This window comes from Magallana gigas, chromosome 9 (genome assembly GCF_963853765.1).
Source record: "Magallana gigas chromosome 9, xbMagGiga1.1, whole genome shotgun sequence".
In the NCBI taxonomy this organism is placed as follows: Eukaryota; Metazoa; Mollusca; class Bivalvia; order Ostreida; family Ostreidae; genus Magallana; species Magallana gigas.
Window position 1 is genome coordinate 28977569 of NC_088861.1, and position 15147 is coordinate 28992715.

The 15147-nt window shown below is 33.0% G+C and overlaps 1 long non-coding RNA gene across 1 annotated transcript; it reads left to right on the forward strand.

Annotated features, from left to right (window-relative positions):
* Window positions 1–730: 730 nt before the first annotated feature.
* LOC105332338 (uncharacterized) lies at window positions 731–3399 on the forward strand. Its single transcript, XR_010709375.1, has 2 exons — window positions 731–864; window positions 1287–3399. It is a non-coding gene; the product is annotated as an uncharacterized lncRNA (long non-coding RNA).
* Window positions 3400–15147: the final 11748 nt, after the last annotated feature.

Here is a 15147-nt window from a genome sequence, read left to right on the forward strand (position 1 = left end):
TTTTCGCGATAATTTTACTATGTAAATTTAATAAATTTTCATTTTCCAGGGGGGGTCGGGACCCCCCCCCCCCCCGACCCCCCCTCTAGATCCGCGCATGTTACACTTTGCTTTAAGGAGATACTCATACATTTTATTGACGCAAGGTAAAAGAATGAGGGTAAGTAAAAGAATGAGGGTAAAAACTTACAACAAAATATTGATCAATTAAGAAAAGTAGTTCGGACCTTTAAAAATATTCCTTACTGGCAAGAGCAAAGCTTTTATTAGACCTACAACCAATCCAGTTTGATATTTCTGTTCGTATGAGGGCAAACTCGTTGTTGTTTTGTCTCTTTCATACAATGTTTCAATTAAAGAAAATATTGCTTTTGAAATTCCTCTCAACGACTTGGCTTGTTTTACAAGATTAGGTAGCTGTTAGTGTTAGCTTTCGTCAGATCATGATCAGGGTCCGCCGCAGTTTGAGCAACCATTGGTTCCTCCTATATATACTCCATGTTAACATGACAAAGGATGAGATAATGCAAATATTAAAACATTGCATATGTAGATATATCACCAGTTATTTATACAAATTTCAAAATGTCAACCAGTAATCTAGAACATAGGTCAGCAAAAACGTATTAATTTTTATCTTTTCTTCTTTTGAAATTTAAAAAAAAAACCATTTAAATACTTTGTTTATTTGTAGATCAATCTATGCTTCATTTTAGGTTAAAGCAACAGGGTTTAGTTCATAAATTGTAATTTTTAAAATACGGACATCTTAAATTCAAACAGGAAATACACACGTTAACTTAGATTGATAAAGAATAAACATTTTGTAAAAGCTAGTTTGGCTCAACAAAACCCTTCGAGAAGGTTGGTATGAAAAAACTTGGTCATTTTAAAATAAATGTTTGCTTTATTTGAACAGACAAGTAAAACGGAAGGATTTTATAATGAATATGAATCGAACAAGAATTTATATTTTTATCAAATTATATATGTTTTAAAGCTCGTTTTAGTTTTGAGATGAATAAAATTCATTTGTCATTTTGGTGTTTACGATATTTGTTAGAAATTAGTTTTTTAACAAATTAGCATGGATTTGAATTGGTGTATTACTGAATGTGACAATTCTTATACATATGTGCATGGCATTTAGCAATGTACTCGATTGAGCGGAATCTGCATTTTACCAAAAGCGTTAAATAGAATACACAGTAGTACATTTACAGTAGTCGAAACTCATTGGTCGAATAATGCATTCATTTAAACACTAGTATTTTTCTTCTTTACAGAGTAGTTGGAACTTTTTTTTTCACCAAACCAATGGACCTCGTAGAAACTCTTAAGTCCTTATGGTCGTGGTTAATTCATAACAAAAAGGGTTTACGTTCAGTAAATTTCCCTGACTCATCTTCCAATCTGCCGGATGCAGCAGATATTTTCTATTCGCGGGCGTTTCTCAATCAACCAAATGTAGAGGAAGAATTTTCAACAAATTGTCATCCGCTATGGCGGATGAGGGTTTGGAAAAATTACATCTTCGTCAGCGGAGATAATAACAGCATCAAACGTATAGATCCAGCAACGCATATTTGCAAAGATGAACAGGAGACAATTTCAGGAAATTCCCCCGATGACTTTGATGTAACAGATTCAGGAAAATTTATTTACGTTGACTGGCAAGAACGAACGGTCTGTCGTCTGCTGGGCAACAGTGTAACGGAGGAAATTTTAAAGTTGAGAGGATGGAAACCATGGGGAATTTGCAGTTCAATATCGGGCGACATCTTGGTTGCCATGCGCTCAGACGATACAAAACAAGCGCGAGTAGTAGGTTTCCGGGAAGCAAAGAAGACGAGAGAGTAAAAATTGGACCAAAAAGGGCATCCATTGTATGATTCCCCGGCGTTTGTTGCGGAAAATCGAAATCAAGACGTCTGCGTCTCAGACGTCCATCACAATCGTGTGACTGTTGTTGACGTCAGAGGGACTTTTAAATTCCACTACCATGGTAAGCAAGCCGCAGCTATGTACCCAACGTTTTACCCAAAAGGCATTGCCACGAATAGCCAGGCTAACATCTTGATCTCTGACCAAGAAAACAACTGTGTTCACATTCTGGATCCCATTGGTCAGTTGGTTAGTTTCGTATCGACGGGATGTTCTCTGATGGAGCCTTACTGCCTCAGTGTTGGAGGCGAAGATGAGCTTTACGTCGGAGAGTATCATCAAGGAAAGATCAAGAAAATTAGATATCTACATTGAGATTTCCCAAAAGTTCAACTATCACTATGACTAAGCTTGTGTAAAATATTGTGAATCTGAGACGTGAGCTCGAGGTGCTTTAATGATAATTTTATAGCTATATTTACCTCTTTTTGACAGAGAGCTATTTATAGAAATATAGGAAAACGTTCTTTAAAACCAACATTGTAGGATTCTTTTAACTGTAAATCAATTTATGGCCTAAAACATATAAGAAATATAAAAGCAGATCTGGTGTGTAATTAGTAGATCACTCAGCTTCCCTAACTCCTTAACCGTTTAAAATGCTGCAATGATTATTTTTAGGACGTGCAATTAGATTTTGAACGAGAGAGGAGAGACTTACTGTTTTGAAATCATTCCTTATTTGTAAATGTTTCCTCTGTGATTTATACATGTACCAATGTCAATAAATATATTTTCCTTTAAAAATAAATGAAATTGAAGGTAAATCGATTTCTATGTGATTTCTACGTGATATATAAAAGTTCACATTGTGCTTTTGTATTCTTAGTATTCCAGATCATTAACTGTTTAAAATGCATACTTGTATGCTTAAATGTTTAAATTTGTTTATCTTTTGTGTTTGCATGTAAAATAGTGTAAATACACGTATAATGCACAAAAAATCCAGGAAAACTAATATTTGATCCTTATATCATTATTTATCCATTACATATTTTTTGAATTTATTATAATACCGGTTTTAGTTGTCAATAGAAGTTTCCTTATAATTTCATTTCGTCAGAATGGTTGATTAAGTAAGGGTGTATTAAGTATTTGCAATCATTTTAGACTGTTTAAGTATTATATTACATTGTATATACAGCATTATCAAACTCCTTAAAGCAAAAAGTTTGGTTTGACCAAGATCCTTGAGATTCAATTGAAAGATTAATATCCTATCGCCTCAACTCTGTGTACTATATCATGGCGTATAGTGGAGTAATTCAATTCTATATTACGATTTTATGTTGGTATGAGTGTAATTTTAAAGCAGTATTTCTTAATAAGAATAACAAAGGCATAACTTGTGACTTTAAGCAGTTTTATCATTATTCATTTCTTCCTGGACTGATTATTAACTTAAAAATTGCAATAAATATTTCCCTATTTCAAAAAAGGAATATGAAGTTTCAATATCCTCTATTTCTTTTAATTTCCTAAAGTAGCGGGAATAATATTCATTAAGGCAATAATTTTACTATAAAATGGCTAATGATTGTGATAATCTACACTTAAACGAGGAATAAATCTCCATAGTTGGACAAACAAACCTTTACAGAATAAAAATAAAGTATTAGATGAGTTTGTCGTCAAATATCAATAGAGGTGGATATACATGAACATTTATTAACTATAATCCTAAAAGGAATTTAAAAGTTGTTCTGATGTTTACCTATGGATTTCTAGAACGATGGGCGCTATGTTGAATATATTGATTCTTTTCTATGTATATGCATGTATAAACAACCAATATTTACAGTTCCTACTGTATTGTTCTGTAGTGAAACAACCAATCAAAATTATAACGTATAGTTAAACACCATTCATTAATGACGCAAATCGCATTCTATTTAGCCGCAAGCGGGTCTTGTATAATAATGTAAAATGACATTGCTTTTAATATTACAATTTTTGGATATTCAAAAACAGTTGCTGACTACTTCTTAATTATAAGTTATTAAAAAGGAATAAACTGTTGAATATTATGTGGTGAAGATTATAGTCTAGGTGTGATCAATTCTATCATAAAGTCCTTGGAGCTTTATTAAATTTCATCACGGCCCGATTTCATACTACTTAAAGAATGATTTTTTAATTCCTTAAATAAACCCCTCGAAAATTTTGTTGTGTTTTTATTTTCCAAATAAATTTCAGATCTGGATATAGAGCAACAAATTAGAAACATCTATTGAATCGAACCATGTCAAAGTGACACTCCTCATTCCTTAAATATCAAATTAATGCACAAGTTTCACCCTTTTGTTCAAAGTTTTGTCATAGGTTATCATTGTTTTCATCAATGTCAATAAAGTTTAGTCATGAGTAATTACCGAGTTTTCTTCAACATAAAAACTGTTTTCATTGTCACGTTTCTTTTTCTACAGAGAATAGTCCTTGGAATCTTACTACATGTGCATATGCTATTTTGGAATTTTTGTAAACACGGAATGTATATAATTGGTTTAAAGTTTTAAAAATTATCGAAAGTTGTTTTCATTCTATTTGAAACAAACCTAAAATGCAACGTCTTATACAAGTTTGTAATATTTTGCCCGTCCGATAAAATCTGTGAGCAGACAACTTATCAACGATGACTAATTGGCAAAGGCTTAAGGATTCCAACTTTTGTAAATATTCGATGGAACAATTTTTTCACACAAGTGAACTACAAATAAGCTCGCATCCAAAATAAAAATCACTCGTAATTTGTTTCTGAAATATTTTACGCAACTTGAATATTCTGCACCTTTAAATTCAGGACAATTATAGGGGTACATGTCCATATCTGCAGTTCTTTTTACATCATTGCTGGCATGTATTATGACACAGATTCAATATAATTTTATATATATAAGGCAATTTCGATTTTAGGTGATTGAGTCATACAAAAGTCGCTACATTGATGTCAGTCTATACAAATGTCTATAAAAACACACAAAATTTATTCGAATGCTTAAGGATTCCAACTTTTGTAAATATTCGACGGAACAATTTTTTCACACAAGTGAACTACAAATAAGCTCGCATCCAAAATAAAAATCACTCGTAATTTGTTTCTGAAATATTTTACGCAACTTGAATATTCTGCACCTTTAAATTCAGGACAATTATAGGGGTACATGTCCATATCTGCAGTTCTTTTTACATCATTGCTGGCATGTATTATGACACAGATTCAATATAATTTTATATATATAAGGCAATTTCGATTTTAGGTGATTGAGTCATACAAAAGTCGCTACATTGATGTCAGTCTATACAAATGTCTATAAAAACACACAAAATTTATTCGAATGCTTAAGGATTCCAACTTTTGTAAATATTCGACGGAACAATTTTTTCACACAAGTGAACTACAAATAAGCTCGCATCCAAAATAAAAATCACTCGTAATTTGTTTCTGAAATATTTTACGCAACTTGAATATTCTGCACCTTTAAATTCAGGACAATTATAGGGGTACATGTCCATATCTGCAGTTCTTTTTACATCATTGCTGGCATGTATTATGACACAGAATCAATATAATTTTATATATATAAGGCAATTTCGATTTTAGGTGATTGAGTCATACAAAAGTCGCTACATTGATGTCAGTCTATACAAATGTCTATAAAAACACACAAAATTTATTCGTAAGTACTTAATTCAAGTAATATTATATATTATAGATATTCAATTAGTCTAATACTTTTAAATAAAGAATATATAACTATGATGATGACTGTTAAGGCTTTTCCCCTTCAAATTCCTGTTAATATTTAACAACTATCAACAATACTTGAACCTGAGTTACAAGGACCCAGCCCTTTAAACCAAACCTAAGGTTGCATCCCAATAATATTGAAGAGATAGTAATAACGGTAGTTCAACATTGTTTCAGCGGTAAGTTTAACCACATTAGGCGTCTAATTTTTTATAAGTTACTTACATGTACTGGAAGTAAGTTTGAATCAAAGAACTGAAGTACTGTCGGGAGTTGATTTTATTGATTATTATCTATTTTAAAATCAACGATAATTTATGCATTTTTATAATATGAATTCTCGAACTTTTCTGACAAGAATTTCGAGAAAACCCCATATGAATCATGTTGTGTAATATTTAAAGATAGAATTAATTCCACCAAACTGTGTATCAGTAATCGAAATGTTTCTAAGAATTCTACACGTCTGGATCCAAGCAATATTGAACTCTAGTCTCGTTCAACCAGACGCTCGACTGTTTCCGTTAATCTCCGACTACCAAGAGAAACTCTCTGCTTGTCGGAGATTTACGGAGACAGCCGAGCGTTTAGTTGAACGAGACTTTATTGAACTCTAGCGTAGGAATACATGCAACTACAAAAAACAATTGAATTGTTCGTACTATATAAAATCTGACTATTTTCAACCTATTTATAGATACTTTCTTTTGAAAAACAATGGTGCAGCATACAGTACACCGAATTTATTATTTTCAAGATCTACGTCTTGTCAGCGGTGATGATTTGTGCTAAGGTCCAAACACTGTTTCACTTTCGGTTAGCCAGAGTAACTGCATAGGAGATTTGATTAAAATCAACTCCCAAAAAAACTCCTATTTCGTGTTTGCAGTAAACAATAATAGGTTCCGAATCAAATAGCTTCTTGCATGCTAAGTCCGTCTCCAAATTATCGGAATACTTCAAGATGAGTGTTTTATTCTGTGATACCGGGTTTGAATTTTATTGTGTAACCATGACATTTTGATGGTTATGATTTTTTCTTCTGTCTTTCTCAGTAAGAGTTTTCTTTCCTTTCTTGAAATAACGTTAATTATGGAATTTATTTCTATCCCAGAGTTACCTTTCTTTGATAAAATAAATTTTCTCCGTAAAATGTTTTTGGAGGGTAGGTGGATAGTTTGTGTTTAAGGAGATGCAGAAGAGAACTGTCAGAATTTGTATGTGTACGATGATTTGCAAATTGTCTTTAATTAATTTTTTTTCCCTAAGTATCAATATGCAGACCCGTCAGATGGTCTAAACTGCAGTTGTTTAAAAGGACTATGTGCACTATGGTCTAATATCTGCCCTCAATTTTAACCAATTTTCAAATAGTGTCGTATTAAAATCAAATCTTCAGAATCATTGCACAGTGGACGCCTTAATCACGATTTTAACCACCCTTGCTCATTTGCAATGTATCTATGACGTGAACCTTATGACCTGATTCCCGCAAATTTGCAAACGGATGAAAATATTCTCATTTTTGCTTTATATTTTGCATTCGAAGGTATAGAGCTCAGGTCTGCACAAGTAAGATTTTAAAATATGTTTTTCTTCAGATAATTATACACATTATACTATAAAAAGGTACTTGACCAAGCCTGCACTCAATGTTCCCCAGTCGAAAAATCATCGGAAAACACCCATATTTTGCCTCAAAACATCAATTTATCAAAATTAGGCAATCTTCATGACGTCATTTCTACACTATGACGTCACTGTGGTGATAACCTTTTGCACCCTTATTTTTAATATGATTCAAACTATCTTCACCCTTATTTTTAAAGCGCTTTATACAACTTTAATTCTGGGGGCAAAAAATGCATAAAACCGCACATAGTCCTTTACGGAGTAATTGGTGCCCTAATCCAACATATGGTTACTGAGGTAGTTGTAGTCTGTTGTCATACTCCGACTTTGGCTGTCTGTAGAAACACCGACCGGCTCTAATGGTTTTTTTAATTTATTAGTCCCCTACCGGTTTCACCGGAGTGGATTATAGCTTTCCTCTGCGTCCGTCAGTCCGTCTGTCCGTCCGTCCGTCCGTCCGTCCGTCTGTCTGTCCGTCCGTCAGTCCGTCTGTCTGTCCCACTTCAGTTTTCCACACTTTTTTTCTTTATGCATTTGAGGAATAATATGAAACTTGCTGAACAGCTTCAAAATGTCAAATTACAGATCAAGTTTACACTTTTGTAGCGTCTGATTGACATATTTTCGAGAAAATTAATTTTTTATATTCCAATTTTTTAATGTTCGGGTTCGTTATCGGGTTCGGTGTGTAACTGAATAAACGAGGTCAATATGTAGTCAGTATTCTGTGCGTTACTTGTACCATTCCTTTTCCTGTACCATTCCTTTTATCATTTCTAACAAACAAATGAATTCTATAAAATAGTGTCAAGCATTGTGTTGTAAATTTAATCGGCATGGTTTTTTGTATTATTATTACAATCGGGTTCGTTGTCGGGTTGGGCTGTTTAACTGTTTGGTTTGATTCGGGGTACAGAACACGGTAAGAAATGATATTGTGAATAACAGTGCATTGTTTTCACAAATTTTTTTTCCAGCAAATACAGAATAGACTTGGCAAAATTACAGGAGATGAAATAAAGAGTATTATTTTACCTATTTCCTATTTAATTTCTATATCAACTATATAGTTTTAATTTCCTCTGTTCTTTTATCTCTGATTAAAGCATGACATCTCGTTTACAATAGCTCTGAAATAGTTGTGTGCTTGGAAGCTTTCATAGAATAATACAAACCGGTAGGGGACGTGTATTGCTTATGCAATACTCTCAGAATGCTTGTTCATTATGGATTTATTTTCAAGGATTTTTAGATTGTTCTCGGCATGATCAAACTGACAATTCTTCACAGAAAATAGTTTGCTTGTACCAAATTCCTCGAGATTCATTTGAAATATTAATATCATTTGCTTCAACCCCTCAAATGTACATATTTTATCATGTTGTATAGTCGAGTAATTCAACATTGCTGATATTTTATGATCGTAAGATTTTAAAAATCGTATGATTATAATTTTAAGGATGTATTTCACAATTAGAATAACAAAGACTTTTATTGTGACTTTAGTCAATTTTATCATGTTTAATTTCTTCCTGGGCTATTTAATAACACTTGAACATTTCCTTGGTTAAAAACGAATACACAACTTCAATATCCATTAATTATTTTTCCTTCTCAAAGTGCCGGTATATTTATGCATGTAGTCAACTGGTTCGTATTGTTACATGTATACATTATGTACCACGACTTCTTTCTTCATTTTATTGTTATTATCGAAAGAACTAATATACCCTACTTTGCCTTCTATTTAATTCATATTTATCTTGTGAATCACTCCTTTACCAGGCCTCTTGTTCTCATTTTCTGGTCTTAATCTATTAAACTGGTGAACTTGTTCTTAACACCGGCTTATTTTATGGAAATACTATCTATATAATAAAGATTAACTTGCCTGCTGTCCTACACATGTTTATCGAATATTCGTTACATATATAATGAATAAAATACTTTTTAATAATTAAAAGTTTAATGTTAAAACTACCTTGATGTAATTGCCACCATTTAATATTGTCTGTAGATTCCTGAATTCTAATTCAGGTAATGATATAAATCAAGGTATTTTTCCATAACAATAGACTGATTTGTTTTATGCAGAACATGGAACAAGCGTAAAATTAAGGAGAATCCAGGCACTACTGAAAATGACTGTTATAGTCTGTTTCAAGATATTTCTGCAGTGCATTTGGACGATTTTTGATAACATTACACTTACCCCTGAAAGAAGAACAATTGATATCAGGAAAGTGAAAATATTCAAGATAACCTTAATTGAGAGATTATCATTTTCACTCGCCAAAATTGACAGGAACAAAAACACAGAGATTAATAATGGGAAATGTTGACATCTTTTGTCAGTTCGGAAGTCACTCGGAATACCTCGCACGATTTTTTCAGTGTTATCATTTGGGTTCTTCCATTTCTAATGCAATGCAAAATCCCAGCAGACTTTCTATTTTTAGCATGATTGGAGGTTGACAAGATAGAGGGGGTGATTTAAAGGAGGAATCTTGGGATGATTTTCATACCATTGAATAAAAATCTTTCGAAGCCTGTGGTATTTATAAATATCAAATAATTTAAGAAAATCATTGTAAATCCTGTTCTGTTGCTAAATGTGATTTGATGTTAAGTTTCCACTGCTATATATATCATTACATATTTTCTGCTTTTCCTTATCTCATATGTGTTGTTATCAATAATAAAAGACAATGAATACATACATGTTGATATAGTTCAGAAACTCTCAAACTAACTGAAAATGATAGTTGTTTTCTTCTAATAAAAATAAATAGTCTGATGTGAATTTTATTAATCTGTCTCTACTGTACAGTAAAAGATAAAGTTTAACATATATTTTTCAAATAAAAGAAATATTCTGACTGGCTAGTATACAATGAGAGAGAGAGAGAGAGAGAGAGAGAGAGAGCACGGCCGTAGTGCACCCATTTTGCAGATGAGGCAGTATACATATAAGACTATAATTTTCGTTCGAGCAACATATAAGAACAGTAGCAGTAGAGAGCGGCAATATAATAACCTCGAGGACAAACATGAAGTATATAGATAAAAATAAATAAAAAAATATTAAACAATAAAATTAATGCTTTCTTTTGGTGTTTCATGCTTATGCGAGGGTAGCTTACAATGCAAAAAAAAAAATCAGCAAAGGAATTTCCATGTTCTTTGAAATCTTCACTTAAGCTGAAAGCTTGAGTGAGCTTTACTGATCAATTTTTGTCCGGCGTCCGTCTGTCTGTCTGTCCGTCAGTCCGTTAACTTTTTACATATTTGACTTCTACTCCATAAGCCAACATTTCCACAAAGCATCCTTAGTTGAAGGGAACTTAAGTTTGTTAAAATGAAAGGCCAAGTCCTCTTAGTCTACCAAAGGGAAATGATTAAGAATTATTGAAAATTTGGGTTGTTTTTTCAAAAAACTTTTTCTCAAAAACCAATCGGGCAGAAAACCTGTACCTTGTGTGGAAGCATCCTCATGTAAGTTAGATTCTAATTTTTCAGATTATGATCCATGAGGAAAGGGTGTGGCCACAGGGAGGGGTCGAATTTTACCATGGGAATATATGGAAAATTTTATTAAAAATTTCTGATGAAAAACCAAGTGACCAGAAGCGCTGTAACTTGTGTGGAAGCATCTTAACGTAGGGTAGATTCATGTTTGTTCAAATCTAAATCCCCGTGGCAACAATATGCGAAGGGGCAAATTTTGCATAGGAAAAAAATTAAATTCTTCTTGTAAGCTTAAATGATATAATACATGGTTTTACTAATATGCGAACATCTTGAAATATAATTGATTCTCAATAGCTTATACCCTCGACAATTTGTGGTCCCAAAAATAGCTTATAGATTTATAGGTTGCCAGATACTTGTTTAAGATCTTGCAAACTGTAATATTTATTTGATATAACTTTGACAAAAGTAGCTCAATATTAAATATAAGAATATCTGAAGAAAATATTTTACAATCTTTTTATGCAGAATCTATTCGACTCCATCGTCCAAATATTTTGTATATGACTTTATAAATTTGATTTCATTGTGGCTATTGTTGCTTAGGTGACCTATTTGGCCCATGGGCCTCTTGTTTGTGGTATCTCATCAACTGCAGATTGCATTGTGTGGGGTTTGTAGCCTCAAACTCACAGATGGGATTTTAATGTCTTTCTCTTGTTTTTGGAGAACAGATTCGTCCAATTTTGATAATTTATCCTCCATGAACACCTATAAAGGTATTGGGAGGGTTACTGCCATACGACTTGAGGAAGAGATGAGAATCAGTGGGTTTGAGAGAGAGAGAGAGAGAGAGAGAGAGAGAGAGAGAGTTTTTTAATTGTTGCCTAAATACGAGCGTTATATGGTGCAGTCTACAGTTTTGTGGAAAATTAAGTCGATCTTCTCCTTTTCTTCTACCTGGTCATCAAGATAAATTGTTCTAAGCAGAGATAAATTACATGTAAGCGTAATGTAATATTTTTTTTAACCACCATTTATCATATATTCATGGATGAAAGACTGTTATGTAATGGAAATGTAATACACAGGTTGCCAAAAGTTCCTGGACACATGTTATTTCATTCTAAATAACAACGCTATTTTAGAAAAGCATAATTATAATGATATTTTAATATAGTGCATAAAATTCATATCAATGTAGATCCCTATATTAGAGTTCTCATTATATTTACATATGCCTATAAATGTCGCACGGCCCAGTCTGACGGTGAGTTACAACGACGTTTTTAAAGCGTCGTAGTTTTTGGTTTTACCTCGGATAATAATATGGCGCATTCACCGTTTGGTTAGAGGCTACAATAGATACTCCATCATAATACATGTATCTCTAGTGCCACTTGTGGAAAAATGTTGTTGAAATATTTCGATGTTTACTTATGCTTACTTATCCAAGTCAACACAGAAATGTATTAGGCGCGCTGTTCCATTCGATTAGCTGACGTCGCTTTTTCTGGCGTTCCATGCTGTAATAACTTTCAAAACTTTGCTGCCCGTTTTAAAAAGGACTCAAATGTCTTATGAAAATGTCGTACACAATACCAACTACATCACAATCGAAGATTATATGATGTTTTGACATTTTTGTATAAACTGTAGATAATAGTAACTAAAGATTTTACACTGGACTGTGCGTACTTTCAGCGATCATTTAATACAGTAAAATTTTAGTTCAATTTTAAGAAAAATGTTCAAAACCATTTTAATTTGATTTAAATTAAAATTTTATGACATTAATTTCAGTATTCAATTTGTATATATAAACCCATTTAAAATGACAAAAGCGCGATATCCACGAACTTTTAGGACATCCCTCGTGTGTGCGAAAATGACGTCATGTCGAATAGAAGGAATGTCAAAACTGCCGATATAATTTTTAAACACCGCTTTTAAGCACGAAATCCGGATTGTAAGACATATAAAAGTTATGTATCATTAGAAAGATTAAATTCTCATATGACATGTGTAAACCTCATTGTTTTGCAAAATTCAGCAAAATGACCTCCGTGACGTCCCTAACTCTTATATAGTCTAAACAAAGAGCACACAGCGGGTGTGACCGGTCAGCAGAGGAAGCTCACTCCTCCTAGGCACCTGATCCTACTTCCAATGTAATGGAGGTCCGTGTTGGCTCAATGTTTGCATTTTGACCATCACAAACAAACCACACATCAACGTTTTATTTTAGCTCACCTGAGCTGAAAGCTCAAGTGAGCTATTCTGATCACATTTTGTCCGTCGTCCGTCTGTCTGCTGTCCGTCTGTAAACTTTTTACATTTTGAACTTCTTCTTTAAAACTGCTTTGCAAATTACAACCAAATTTGGCACAAAGCATCCTTATTGAAACAAATATAATTTGCAGAAATGAAAGACCGATCTTTTTTTATTCAAAGCGGAGCAAACCTCGAAAAGGGAAAAGTGTGCATTTTTAAAAATCTTCTTCTGAAGAACTGCTGAGTCAAATTCAACGTAATTTAGCATAAAAAATCCTTATGGTAAGGAAAATTTTAATTGCAAAAATTATAGGCTTATTCTGTTTCAAATCTGAGTTATTACGAAAATAATAAAGGAAAAACGTGTTTCAATGAGTTTTTAGCTTCGGGTTCGGTATTTCCTACGAGTCTTGGTAAAATGGATATGAAAACCCGGGCCTGGACATAATAAAAGCCGGGGCAGATCGAGATTTTTCAATTTACGTCAAAAATAATTAACCAATCTCACTGAAACTCACGGGATATGTTACAAACCGGTATGTTTGTATTCGCTGTAAATAATTATAGATAATAATGCCGATTGTTTTTATTTATTGACGATTGTTGATTTCCAAGTTGGTAAAATGGGTAAGCAAACCTGCGTCGACATTTTACGGACTTATTTAAGAAGAAACTTAATAATTCATGTTCAATTCCATACTTCTAAAATGAGGTTCTTTGTTTAGAAGCCATGACGTATAATAAACGGTTCAATCTGACAAAGATGAATTTGTTTGTTGTACAACAGTTCGGATGCGAAGGGAATCTTTGAAACGTGCAAAATACATTGGTGTCGATTTTGAGAAGTACATTAAGGTTAAATATTTCAATGCGTTTAAAGTTTTTACATATGACGGAGGTGTTAGCTTGTTTTGATTTTCGTTTCGTTTCCATTATTTGTTCTTTGTACATGTAACCTGGGAACTATCGCCTGTATTTTGTAAGTTTCACGTATCAAATCAGAGATTTTGGTAAATCAGACAGTTGACTGTTTACCTGCGCAAATTAAGCAAAACCTGATGTATTAACAAAGTACTAAAATACAGTTCATTCTATCGGTAATTCGGTATGAACTTTTGCGTAATGGTTGATTAATGCAATGCGTTCTGTTGAGATGTTCAGCATTTTCTCGAGTTTATAAAGTTTAAATAGAGTTACATATAGCTGACGGAAATTTGATTCGTTTTGAAAAATAAGTATTTGTTACAGTGCATTTTTCTTATGTTTAATTGTTTGCAATTTCTATTTACTAACCATATTTGAGTGTTAAGCTTCAAATCATAAGCAAGATACAAAGCTTTGCTCACAAATTTTTGTTTGTACACAGATCTGAGGCCATTCTTTTTGTTTACATTTTAAATGCTGAATAGGAAATGCCAAGTTAAAAATCTTGAGCTGAATGTAGTGAATTCATCAGAAAAAAATGACTCAAACCTAGCAGATTTGTGAGCTCTGTATCTTGTTTATAGTTCTACGATTGACGCTGAAATTTGGGTTGATCATTAGAGATGTTTATACAAACTTTTATAATAAAATACAATAACTATTTTGATATATTTTTTTAAAATACCATAACTAGTAAGTAGTTCAGGAAGAAAATGTAGCAATATGCTCTCATATATTTTGATTGCTTTATAAAGTGGGGTAAGGGGTGGGGGGGGGGGGCAGGGCCAAAATATAGGGAATTGGAAGTTAACAGTATACCCCTACTAAATGTTTAGATTTATATCTTGCGAAGGATTTTCTTATTCTCGGTAAAAATAGTATTGCATTAAGGTACAATGTCAATAATTACGTGTATGCAAAAAAGTGAAAAATTCTAATACTTTACAATATTTATTTTTGCTATTCTACCGAGGGGCCATAAGGCACACTATCATTTGGACGTCCATTTAAAGTCATTGTTGCCCAGGTGAGCGATGTGGCCCCATGGGCCTATTCTGTCCTTTATATGACATTTTCCCGATTTTGACATTTACATCGAGAATGACATGTCTAATTGTGACAAGAAACACTCGACGGGTGCTACCGGTCAGCAG